Here is a 12,647-nt window from a genome sequence, read left to right on the forward strand (position 1 = left end):
TTCTGAATGTGCATCTTCAACTGCTGCTGGAAAAGTTCTTCATGTGTGAGCTGCTGTATATTTGCACACTGAGTGCCACGGATGGAAATCGCTGCCTGGTGCTCAAGACATTTTGGCATGGTGTTAAAGCTTAAACTGGGAGGTATTAAAGAAAATGTGTGAGAATGGATTAGTGTGGAACCCTGCCACAGAAATATGACAAAAAATGGAACAAGAAAAACCTTCTAAACACAAAAGCCACGGTCCTGATCTATGTATTCCCAATCTCTACCTCATAAAGATGTTCAGTTGTATCATTCTGCTTGTAAATGCCCACGGAGCATTACAATACCATGGAGCACTTCAGGTGAGATGCAATGAGCTGATGCACGACAGCTAAAGACAAGGCAGCAAAACCCCTGCTCATGGCTCACAGCACCCAGAAGTCTGCATCTGAAAAGGGACATTTTGCTATTATCCAGGTAAGCTTCTGCAAAGACATAAAATGGGACAAAGGGAAACGGTTGATATGACAAGGGGAATTGGTTTCAAAGAGAAAAGAGTTAGATTAGATATAGGGAAGAGTTTTTTACAGTAAGGGTAACGAGGCATTGGAACAGGTTGCCAGGAGAGGTGGTGGTATCCCATTCCTGGAGATATTCAAAGTAGAGCTGGCTGGGGCTCTGAGCACCTGATGGAGCTGTGGGTGTCCCCCTTCACTGCAGAGGAGTTAGACCAGATGACTTTTAAAGATCCTTCCTGGTTGAAACGATTCTGTGATTCCATGATTCTACCATCTTAATGCTGATTGCAAGGTTTGTTTCTCATAAAAAATAGGCTCGTAAAAGTTATCAGAACAGAAAAGAGCTCATCACCTTTTGGAGCTGGTTTAAAGGACAATTTTGCTTAAAAAAAAAAAGGAGAACCTTTTTTTTCAGAAGAGTGCTGTGCTTCAACATTATTTTATTACCCAATAAATTAAGTTGCTCATGTAAAAATGGGGCTAAATTTCTTACCTGGCACCCTGTTAAGCTCAGAGGTGTTGCTTGAGTATGCAGGGAGATATCGAGTATATTTCCAATGAATAGAGCAGAAAGCCCTCATCCCCAAAATAATTTTCACATCTTATGATATGAAAAGCTCGTATAAGCTTACTGTTAAGATTATGCTTATGCTAAACAGTAGGAAAAATCAAGAAAAGTATCTGGTCAAATGTCTTTCAAACTGACCTGCTAAAACTTGTATCAACATTGCATGGCATATTAACTGATACAAGCTATTTTTCTCTCCAAATCACCCCCAAGTAATTATGAATACTGTAATAAAATTACCTTTGTTGAATAAAATGTGAGTTTCCAAGACAATGTACACTTTGACTTCTTCTCACGAATGCCCATGAGCATGTGCTTATTATCAAAACATAAGTATTCTACATCATTGGTACTGAAGATCCAGTTATTGAAATGACTGAGGGGTGGACACCACAGCATCCCTATGGTACTACTGAGGGGTGGCAGAGGTAACCAGTCCCACCAGAGGTAATTTTGGGTCAATTTAATAATGTATAACATTGGATGTATTCAGAAATATATAGGAAAATTGCCTAAGGAAGACAACACATCTTTATATATATAAAATATCTCAATGCAACTAATGTGTGAAATTTTCAATTTCATCACGTAAGCATTGGGAAGTAAAGTACACAGGTTTATTTGTCTCTTTTATTTCCTAAACACAGCATCAGGAGTAAACTAGTGAAATCTTTCACAGTGATAGAGAATGATTAAATAATAATAATACATAATGCATAATGTAACTTGACAGAAGTCATTATCCATTTCCACAATCTTCTATTAGGTTTCTGTATTTTACTGTTCTCCATGAGCTTTTATTTGCTGTTTGCTAAAAATCCAGAAACTAGAAGTAATACTTTAAAAACAAGTCTTTTCTTAAGACTCACCTATTGAAATTGAGAGAAATCATACTCTGTAATAAGTACTGAAAATAGACCCTGTTATGACAATGCACAATTGTGCAGAGTATCGTGATAAAAAAAAATAAAAATGATACGTGATACAGTATATGACAGATCTGGAAGCTCATGGCTATCTAACATGTCCTGGAAATACATAAATCACTTCTCCTTATGGCCATAAAATCAATTATAATGACATTATTTTTTATCAAGATGTGAAGTTTTATCTGTGTTTGGAGCACAGTGCTGCTGTCATTTCGTATTTCAGATTTTTCATAGGTTTTCAATATTTTTCATGCTTTTAATTCTCATGTATTGTTATGAGATTAAATTACAGGTGTTTTTCCCAGGGGAAATGGCCTTTTGCATCCCAAACGTACCTTCTCAACCTTCAGTTCATCAGTGTTACAAACTGATGATACAATATCTCCATCTTAGTCAAGGATGGACATATGCACAACTGAAGAAGCCTGTTTGAATCCTTCCTTTCTTTCTTGCATAACGCTTTCCTCTACAGAGAAGCTACATTTGCCAGTTGCACAGAGGTTAGCCCCACGGCTGCTTGTACATCATGTCAGCCTCTGCAGCCCAATTGTGTTGTGTCAGCATCACTGCTGCCTGGACAAGCATGTGTGTGTGCATAAAAGTTTACTATTCAAACTTCCTTTAGCAATTTCTTTAGGAGAAAGCAGCGGTATTTGCCACTTGGAGAAAATTATCATGCAGACAGCTATCACATTCACTTTTACAGTATTTTCATCCAAAATGTGTTGGATTGAAAACTCATGGATTAAAAGAGCCCTCCCTCACTGCCTCGAAGGACGTTATTGGGTGATGGCAGCCAGGTGCCATAGGGCATTTTTCATGCTGGTTTTGAGCTAAATCTTATTAATCACAAAAGAGATTAAACAGTGGAATGCCTGGTACAAGGATTTTGCCATCAGATAAAGGCTGTATGGTAAAAGTCCAAATGGAAACAGCCATGATTACAGCAGTAAGCAACATTTCCTTCCCTGTAATAGATGCATAAATAGGATCACAAGTGATTTGAATAAGTAATTGTTTCACTCCAGAAAAGTGAGAACAGAGCACGTTACTCTCATTAATGTTTAAACGACCCCAGGAACTCGGTGAGCAAATAATAATTGCACCTGCTATCGAAAGCTAATGTACAAATGCCTTGTTTAGAACGTAAAAAAATGCAGACAAGCTCCACGTTGAGGCGATGCATTTAGGATGCATTCACGATGCATCGAGGCTACGAATGTTACTTAAACGCAGCTTTTAATGTCACTTAAGTCTTTCGTCAGGGAGTAGTAAGGCTGCGGAAAAAAAAAAAAATCAGTTTATTTTGCTCACTTTTGTTCTCTCTACAAAAGGTAACCTGAAAATGCGCCCCAGGGTCTGCTCCATCTCAGCGAAGCACGGTCTGAGCGATTTGGGAAGAGGAGGATCTGTCTGCAGTACGTGAGTGCCCCCCATAGGCTATTCCTCAAATCATGGTTTCGGCAGAACGCTGAAAGTCCTTCGGGGGAAAGGGAGCCTGAAACCTTAAAAACAAACAGCTCTTCCAATAAAGGTAGAGCTCACACAGGGTAGTAACGGTGATTGACATAGTGCCCATCGGTCTTTATATTGCAACTGTTTGTCTTGTTGAGAACTGTGTATATAGGGAGATACTAGTGCTAAATGTAAGTTATTTAAAAGAGGTGAATTAAGTTACTTAAAAGAGGCGACTTAAAATGATAAATTCTCTAGGTAAAATGCATTTTTTTAAAGCAGAATATTACTTTTTCAACTGAATTAACAGGAATAGAAACTATTTGAGATTGTTATTTGCAATGAAATAGCTCTCAAAAAAAAAAAAAAAAAGATGACATCAACTCATATACACTATCAGAAAAGGAAAAAGTAATCAGTTGCGGTGTATAGTTAAAGGAGTATGAAGTTATTCTAACATTCTGTCTTTCTGTCACTGACCGGGCACTAAAAAAAATTGTCCCTTTGTCTGCTCTCTGTTGTTGTAGTAAACACTGTACTTCACAGCTAATGAAAGTTCGTGTGTATAACCTTTGAGGTGAGAAATACCCACCTAGAGGATGGAATTAAAGTTACTCTTCAGGCACGCACTCATACACTGGAAAACATGCACTGCCTTTTAAAGAGCGGGTGAAAAATGGGACGTTTTATGAACACGAAACTTTTCTGAAGTCATGTTGTGCTGCAAATGCTGTGGGATGGGATGTCTTGCAGCACAACACGTGTATAAGCATGCTTATGCAGCATCTTATGTCTGTGTGTTCTTGTGAGTATGAGGAAAGAAGGTGTATGAGTGGCAGAAGGGGTAAAGGAAAGTGCTGGGAAAAAAATCTTCCATGATATAAAAAAAATGTTTAAGAGGTATAGTTACGTTACAGAACACTTTACATCCGGGCAGAAACCCTTTGAGGGGTTAACTCCCCCAGGCTTCTTCTGCTAATGTTGTTAGAGAACTGCAGTGTTTACTCTTTCATGTCAGTTGATGGAGTAACAATGAAACTCAAAAATTGCTACATGGAGGAGAAGGAGAGCTAGAAATGAGAAAACACAGTGAATGATGTTGAATGGAACAATAAGATATTGAAAATTCAAATTCACCTTCTAAGCAAAGATCACATTTGTCTTTATATAGCCCCTTATTCCTTATAGCAGAGCAGGTAGAACTGCTATCTCTGTGAGCGCACAGATGGGAACAGTGTGGCTCTGTGCATTACATTCAGTCCATCCTCAAAATGAGGCATTGAAACAGGTTGTTCAGAGAGGTGGTGGATGCCCCATCCCTAGAGACATCTAAGGTCAGGCTGGAAGGGGCTCTGAGTACCTGATGGAGCTGTGGGTGTCCCTGCTCGTTGCAGGGGAGTTGGACTAGATGGTCTTTAAGGATCTCTCCCAATTCAAACAGTTCTACAATTCTAAACTGCAGAATGACTCTTACCATAAAGTGATTTTGACTTTCCCTGGTTTGAAGTTCAGCTCATTTCTGTTCTTTACCAGGGATGAGGACACATGCAGTGGTAGTGGAGAAAAAGGAGAAAGCTACAGGCATGAAAGACTTTCATGATAAACTGATGCCTTGTTGGAGTGATACTGGTTCATTCGAGTCCTCACTTCATTAAACTGAGAAGTTCTCTATGGCTCTACATGTCTTACTCAAGGAAAGGCAGCAGTAGGCTATGCACTCAGACAGAAGTAGACACTGAGTATTGGGCAACATCTAACATCAAGTGTGAGTGAAAAATAGCTTCAAGGGCTTTGAAATTTTTTGACATTGAAACGGTATCAAAAAAGGCAGAGGTTTGTGGCTGTGAGGGACCTGGCCTGAGGTGCTGAGTTTGTACTTGCAGGTCTTATCATGAGGTATGAATATGGCCCTGTTATTCTCAAGTCTTTTTTTCTCAGTAACAACATGACAACTCTTCTCCTCATGTGCAGGAATAATGGGGCTCAGCTGTTCTTCTTTCCCAGAGAGGTGTTGGAATTACTATCAGCTTTTCAAGAAATGGGGATACATGGCACTGAAGGATATGACTTAGAGGGTGTAGTGGAGATGAGCTGATTATTGGACTTGGTGATCTCAGGGGTGTTTTCCAATCTTAATGATTTTATGATTCCATGAGTCTCCATTTGGAAAGCTTTCAATTGTTCCTCTCAAATAAGTCTTAGAAGACTTAAAATCACAGCAGGATGAGAGAGGAAGTATATTTGTGGATAAATATTTAGCCGATAAGGAACAAAGTATTGCTTTAAATAATGATTTTCTCAGTAAAGAGTGTGGAACTCACTACTGGAGTCCCAGAAGAGTCTGAATATTCCTGTAATATCCTGTACAAGTCAGGAAAACAGCACTTATACCACAGTTTATACTTTGTCTGTCAGAGTACCTTCAGAAGCTTTGTATGCAGTGATAACCCTGTGTCCTTCCTCTGAATAAGAATACAAGAGTTTAAAGAAGAGTGAGTGAATTGCACAGGAAGCAAGAAAGTGTAGAAATGGTAACTTAAGAAAAGAACAGAGAAACTTGCTAGCGGAGGAAGCAGGTGGGAATTCAGAGTTCTGGTGAAATCCTACTTCAGTTTATGGTAAAAGCTTATTCAATTCAAAAACAGGGAGAGAAAGGCAGGAATCACTTATCTGACAGAAATAGGAGGTAAATAACAAGTGACCCACAGAGGAATTATTGAATGAAGCTGTCCTGAAGCTGTCAAAATGAGGACTCATTTACTAGTTGATCATTGGACCTTTTTCTTTCTAGCAACATGCATCCCCATACTGGCACTTGGCCAATACTTTAAGATGATGAAAATAAAACTGCAATAACAGATTCCCCCCATCAGCTTGTACTGCTCATTATTTCTTAGGGGTACATGTGCCTGCAAAAAGAAGTAACAGACGCCAGTGATTTATTTATGTCTTCTCTCTAAGTAAACAGAAGTATCTCTGCAAAGCCATAAACAAAGAAGGATGCAAAACCACTTAGCTAACACACATATTAAATGCACTTTGATGGAAAGGTTTTCTCTCTGAAAAATCTACAAGACTAACACTACGGCAGGACAAACAAAAGGATTATTTGAAATGGAGGCAAGAAGATCATGTAGTACCCTATGGCAATCCATCTGGGGAAGATTTCAAGAATATCCAGTGTTTTCTTTAATATAGTCTGTCCCAAAGGCAAAACTGTTTGCTTTTCACAAGCATTTTTATGAGCTACATTTTAAAAGTAATCACTGGCAGAGATAATTTATTGTTAGCCAGAGAGGATATTGAAAGGCAGGGGAGCCATTAATCATCTATGCAGATATGGGTGAGATCCTGGCCCTATGGAAGTCAATAGCAAAATTCCATTGTCATCTGTGAAGCTGGGCTATTACTCTATGTGCTTGTGGTTTAAGTGTTCCCTCTAACTCTCAGGTCAAGTTTCTTGCTTGAATAATACTGTTGATTTACAAAGAGCAGCTCTCACTTCTGCATAGGAAATATCTTCACATGGCAGAAATGAAGACTTTTCTGCCAGAGGCTCTCTGCTTCTAGCCTTAAGAACTGGAATTGTTTCTGTATTACAAGGTCCAGGTATGCTGTGAAAGTTCACATCTAGAGATATGGTTGCTCTTTGTAATGAATTGTAAGGATGCTGCAGTTCTGATCTAGCTGGTGAGACACTGCACGCTCTCTTCCTGGCAAACCTGTCTAGATTTAACTCTAATTTCCCCAGAAATCAGCAATAGAGCTATCTGCTATTCCAAACCAGCAGCAAGTCCAATAAACAATTTCAGAAATACTCAAAATACATACAATTACACATGCCCTTCAAAACTAACCGTCCCTTTCACATAAGGTGGCTACATGAGCCCCAAGAGTTAACTCTGCAGCAAAAAGCAGGAAGCCAGAAAACAATATAGAGCTTTAAGCAAGCTCTTCCCTTTTGTGTTGTAGACAGTATGTTTCAGAGCAGATCACTCAGTGCCATTATGCCACTTCGATGTCATGATCAACGCACTCTCACTTCTGCTCAATATTTGGTTTCTCTGTGAAGTGTGGGGCCGATGCTTCATTCAGCTCCAGCTTCTCTGCAGCCATAAGGGATGAGATCAAATTACTTCTACCTGCTTGTAGACAAAGTGCTCCAGAAACATCATTTTTAACCTCAGCCCAGGGGAACAGAAGTGATTAAACAATTGCTGCTTAAAAATAGCATCACACATCAGCACCGGTCCATGGCAGAGTCAGTTGCAAACTATCAGCAGCAAAGATGTTTGTTTTTACCCTCTTCTGGGCTGCCATGGCAGCCAAAATATTCCCTTCCTCTGAATTGATTTGTTCTGAAAGCCCAGGTATATTTGTTTTCCCGAGCAAATCCGTATGATTAATAATAGTAGGTGAGGGTTATTTTGTGTGCTTTATTTTAATGAATAAAACCCGGAGTGTAGAGAGGTTTTTGTTCAAACAAGGCTCGAGCAAAATTATGTGAGGGATTTTGGCTTTTCATGTGTCTTTTGTTTGGTGTTCAGAATTCAGACCTGACGTACCAGACTTCAAATCCTCACGGGGGAATAGAGGAATCTGACCTTTTTGATGGATTAAATCATTCCATCAAGGATATTGGGAACTGTTACTTTTTGCTCAGAATCACAGGGCTGATATAAGGAATGATAGCCTTATAAATATAATTGTTTTCATGTATATTCAAAACAGGCTGAAAAGGCTCATCTCTATTAATTAAATCATGAATAAAGATGAGCTTTCCTTCCTTCAAAGCACAGCCTGATGCCTAAGCTCTGACTGTGCATCCTGGGCAGTTTGATCCTCCAGGTTCAGCTTGCTGAACCCTGTTGTCAGCAGCCTGAAGGATACGCTCCAAGTGCAAGATCTGGTCTGGTGCATAGAGAACGAAATCTATTTAACAAAACCCTGGCAGCCTGGGGCCTTCTATTCACATTCAAGAGACACACTGGACTCCTTCCCAGGGCTGCGGGATGTCAGCCCTGGCATTCAGCACTACGAGCCTGCTTCCTGGGTCCTCATTACTGCATTGGGAAGGAGCATCTGCTCCTCTCCAAGGAGATGGATAGCACAAGGTCGTATGCTCAGGGTAGAAGCCCCACTGCATTTTCCCATGGAGCATCCATGGGGCTGGGGTAGTCAGTCTGGCCCAGCATCAAAACCCACAAGCAGCACTCCCAGACTTTGGTGATTTTTGGCACACACAGTTCTCCTTACCTTAGGTCCCCCATATGCACTATGCTCTGTCTGTCGCCTGTCACACTGTGGCTGGCCACGCATCCATCCCAAATTTTGGAGGGTAGATGCTCCTGATTAGGGAGCATATGTTGTACAGTACAGAAGGCAGCCAGCTCAAACAGAGGTGGGAATAGATGGCAGAGAAAAAGTGGGGTGATGATCCAGGAAATAAGATCTGCGTGCAGAGAAGCATCAGAAGCAAAAAGCAGCTTAATTTTTGATATTTGAGGCAGAAGTAAACTGCCTTCCTAATTTTGCAGAGCACTGATGGGAAGCATGCAATCCACTGTGTCTGGAGCAAAGGTGGGGCTGGACCGCCAGCATTAGGGTAATATAAGAGGCAATGCATATGGAGCATCCATCCACTGGATGTAAAGTCATCAAACATTGCTTTGTGTTGCCTGATTTGTTTACGAGTTCTTCTAAGAGATGTATAAATACCATGGCAAGCAAGTGTCTCTGGATAAAATATTCTCCAGTTGTCTGTTTATAAGAGCAGCTGATGTCTGTACCTGTGTGGCTTTACAAAATGCCTGCATAAAGGAAGGGTAACAACAATGGGATAGTTCATTCCTCTGGCTTTTCCACACAGTGCACAGCAGACTTTTTCACATTACCAAATATCAATGACCCATAAGGGCACTAAACGCCAATATTCACGACAAATTCCAATTGTCTCAGAAGACAGAGCTCATCCTGCTGGCTGGTAGCAAGAAGGTTTGTGAGCTTGCCAGGAGCTATAAATGCTGGCACCTGAGCAAGAGCACCAGGACAGATTGAAGAAGAAGATACTATGACAACCTGAAGAAAAGGACTGAATAAGGAACATACATCTCTGTTTGAAGTGGGAGTGTGCACAGAGCATGAGGAATAGGCACAGATCTGAATTCAGGCTGCTAAGTATGTGCTCTGCTGCTTGCTATGGCAGTTTCAGGTGTCTCAAAAAATGCTGTGGCCTAAGTGTGTGTGTGTGTGAAGTGTGGATATACATCCATAAAAGTACAATGTATTGCAGAAAGAAGGCAGGGAGCAAGGCATCAGATAAACATAGGTTTATGTGAAACTGAAATAGTCAACATTAGGAAATCAAGGTCATATTTTATGTATGCATTCTTCAAACTCAGATCAGATTCACTGACTTAGTTTAGAGTTTCTTTCTTTCTTTCACTGTTCTTTAGTTAGAGGTCTTACAAACTCATAACAGATTTCATTATGTTTTTATTTTCGCAGAATCACTTTGTCTTGAACGCCCCATTCCTCCTCCCCCTCAGAACAATATACATGCTGTTGTGGTATTTACCACATTAAATTGCATCTGTTAGGCCAATTCAGGACATTCACTGTCAGCAGCACAGTACACAGAAGTCAAATAAGTTTTCAAAGTAATCAAAAAATTGTCATTTATTTATGCTTCCTCTATATCTAACTTAACAGTTAGACATTAAGTTAAAAAAATCTTTGAATTTACTATTGCACTTTACTCTGCTTAATTAAGAAGTGCGGATCTGCTTAGTTTGATTTACAAAACTCTTGTGATGGTGAGATTCTCAGCTAGCGTTCCTGCTTCGAGTATGCTTCTGTCCCATATTTCAGTGCAGGCAGTGGAAAAAGTCAATTTGTGTCATACAGTGCTTTTTACATTTTGGAATTCATAACACTCATAGGACAATAGCATAAATGATGCATCGTCACGTTATGCATCATCTGCTGCTCGTACCTGACACTGAATGAAAAGCAGCTTTCCTGCATAATGCCTTCACACGGCCAGGCTGGAGGGCTCTATGCCCCAGGCAAATCTCCATTTTCACCAGTCACCCATAAACAGCTGCTGTATGTTTTACAATAACTACTCTCAAGACCTTAAAGTTCACCCTTTCCCTGCCATCTGCATTACTTCTGCTTTCCAGCAGCATAGCTACTGCTGCTGAATGTTATCTGAACACTGACAAAATAATAGTTTTGTGCTCTTCCTCTCTTAATTCTTCTTGACCTTTCCTACCTACTCCAGTTTCTGCTCCTTGCCAGCTCCTGCAGGACTAGCAGAGGCCACCAGCTTTCCTGTTACCATGGAAGAAGGATGTGAAGGTTTGTCACCTACCCAATGTAATCAGGCAAACAAAGCTGCTCCTTCTCAGCAGTTACTGTCAGGAATCATCAGTGTTCAGCATTTGTCTGAAACTCTGTCTTCCCCACTGAATAGTTTTAAGATCAGTAAGACTGGTTTACTTTATGGATTGGTGGCTGCTGCTTGACACCAGAGGAATTGCAGGAAATTCAGAAATTTTGAAGTTAGAACACGTCTAGAGAGAAAAGAAAATCTCGCTGCTTTTACAGGTTAAAAGAAAAAAAAAAGAAAGAAAAAAAAACAGATCATGGAGGACAGTACTTAAAATAAATACCTAGTTATACTGGGTATTAGAGAGTTATTTGGTGATGGAAAAGAAAACTTATTAGATATGAGCTCTAGTAACAACCCTCTATACCAACCACAGAAATATGAGGTCTGGACAAAAGAAAAGAGAGACTTCTTTTGACTCTATGGATGAAGACAACAATTTTTACTTGAATAGGGCTGGAGAAATTTATCAAAAACCTTTATTCATAATATGCTCAGCAAGGGAATATGAAAATATCTTCCAACGTAATAAGCAGGTGTCTTATTCTGCCCAGTATTCTCTTGTCTCCCACTTAATGATGGTGAAGAAAAAATGGTTTAATTATTAGTTTTGCTTCTCTACTGAATAAAAATAGGCTTACTGAGAGGGATTTGCATTTTGGACCCTGTTAGGAAGTCAGAACACATCTTTACAATAGCATACAGACTGCATTAGATGAGAAGATTAAAATGTGTAGGATTTTCTAGATAGAATTTGAATATTCTGATCTTTAAATTACAAAAATATCAGCATACTTAGGAACTTTTTTTCCTTTAGCAAAGAAAGGAAGTCTTGAGAATCAAAACTGCATGTCCAGCTTTGCACTGATTGCTTACAGCTCAGCTGTGCAAACTTTAAATCTTTGCCTACAGACAAAAAACGAATCCCTAACAGTTTTTCTGACACCTTATTCAATCCTGCCTGACTTCTCCTTATCTATGTTCTTGTACTCTATGCCATGGTTAGCATCTTCTTCAGGTGGTCTTGTGATAATACTAATAACAGACAGGAATATTGACGGTAAAAAAGGAACAACAGTTTTTAGAAGAGAATGTTGTGTTTTCCTTTTTTCCTTACATTTGAATCGGTGCTGTAGCCAGAAGCACTGAGGGCTTCAGCTTCCCTTTGCAAATGTACCTGTCTCAGCAGAAAGGTAACACTATCAAAGATTTATGCATTGCAATTATAAAGTATTATTTTTAGACGTTTCTCCAACATTACAACATTTCTGCCAAAATCTAAAGTTGCATAAAAGAGCACTCAAAATATAAACCTTGAAATGCAGTTTTAATAGCGTCCTCAGTTTGGCAGCAACCCAGCAATACGCTCCACTCCTATACCTGGAAAAGCAATAATGTATGTGAAAGCCTATGGGTTGGGGAGGACAGGCAGGAAGCACCTACACATGAATACTCATTTCTGCATTCAGCCCACATTGAATGCCATCTAGAACATCCCATTCACAGCCCCTGTAGTCAAAGCTTTGACCCACACTCCAATATAATGGCGTCAAAATAATTTTGGTACATTTGTTTCAACATAATTAGCCAAGAATTACTAGATCTAGAATTGGATTGCTCAAGGTAAGCATCAGGAGTTAATGCATTGGCAAAAGTGGTTTAGTTAGAAGAAAAGCTACTGCCTCTGCATGGGAGCTGTGATCAATTTCCAGCACCTGAGAAATACCAGGTAAAAAATAATAGTTACTACAGTGACATCTCCTTCCTCCCCTACACACCTCTCTGTCTGTATGCAAGTAT

This window comes from Cyrtonyx montezumae, unplaced genomic scaffold, assembly GCF_038088225.1.
Source record: "Cyrtonyx montezumae isolate F1298 unplaced genomic scaffold, pur_monq_1.0 scaffold_7, whole genome shotgun sequence".
Taxonomy (NCBI): Eukaryota; Metazoa; Chordata; class Aves; order Galliformes; family Odontophoridae; genus Cyrtonyx; species Cyrtonyx montezumae.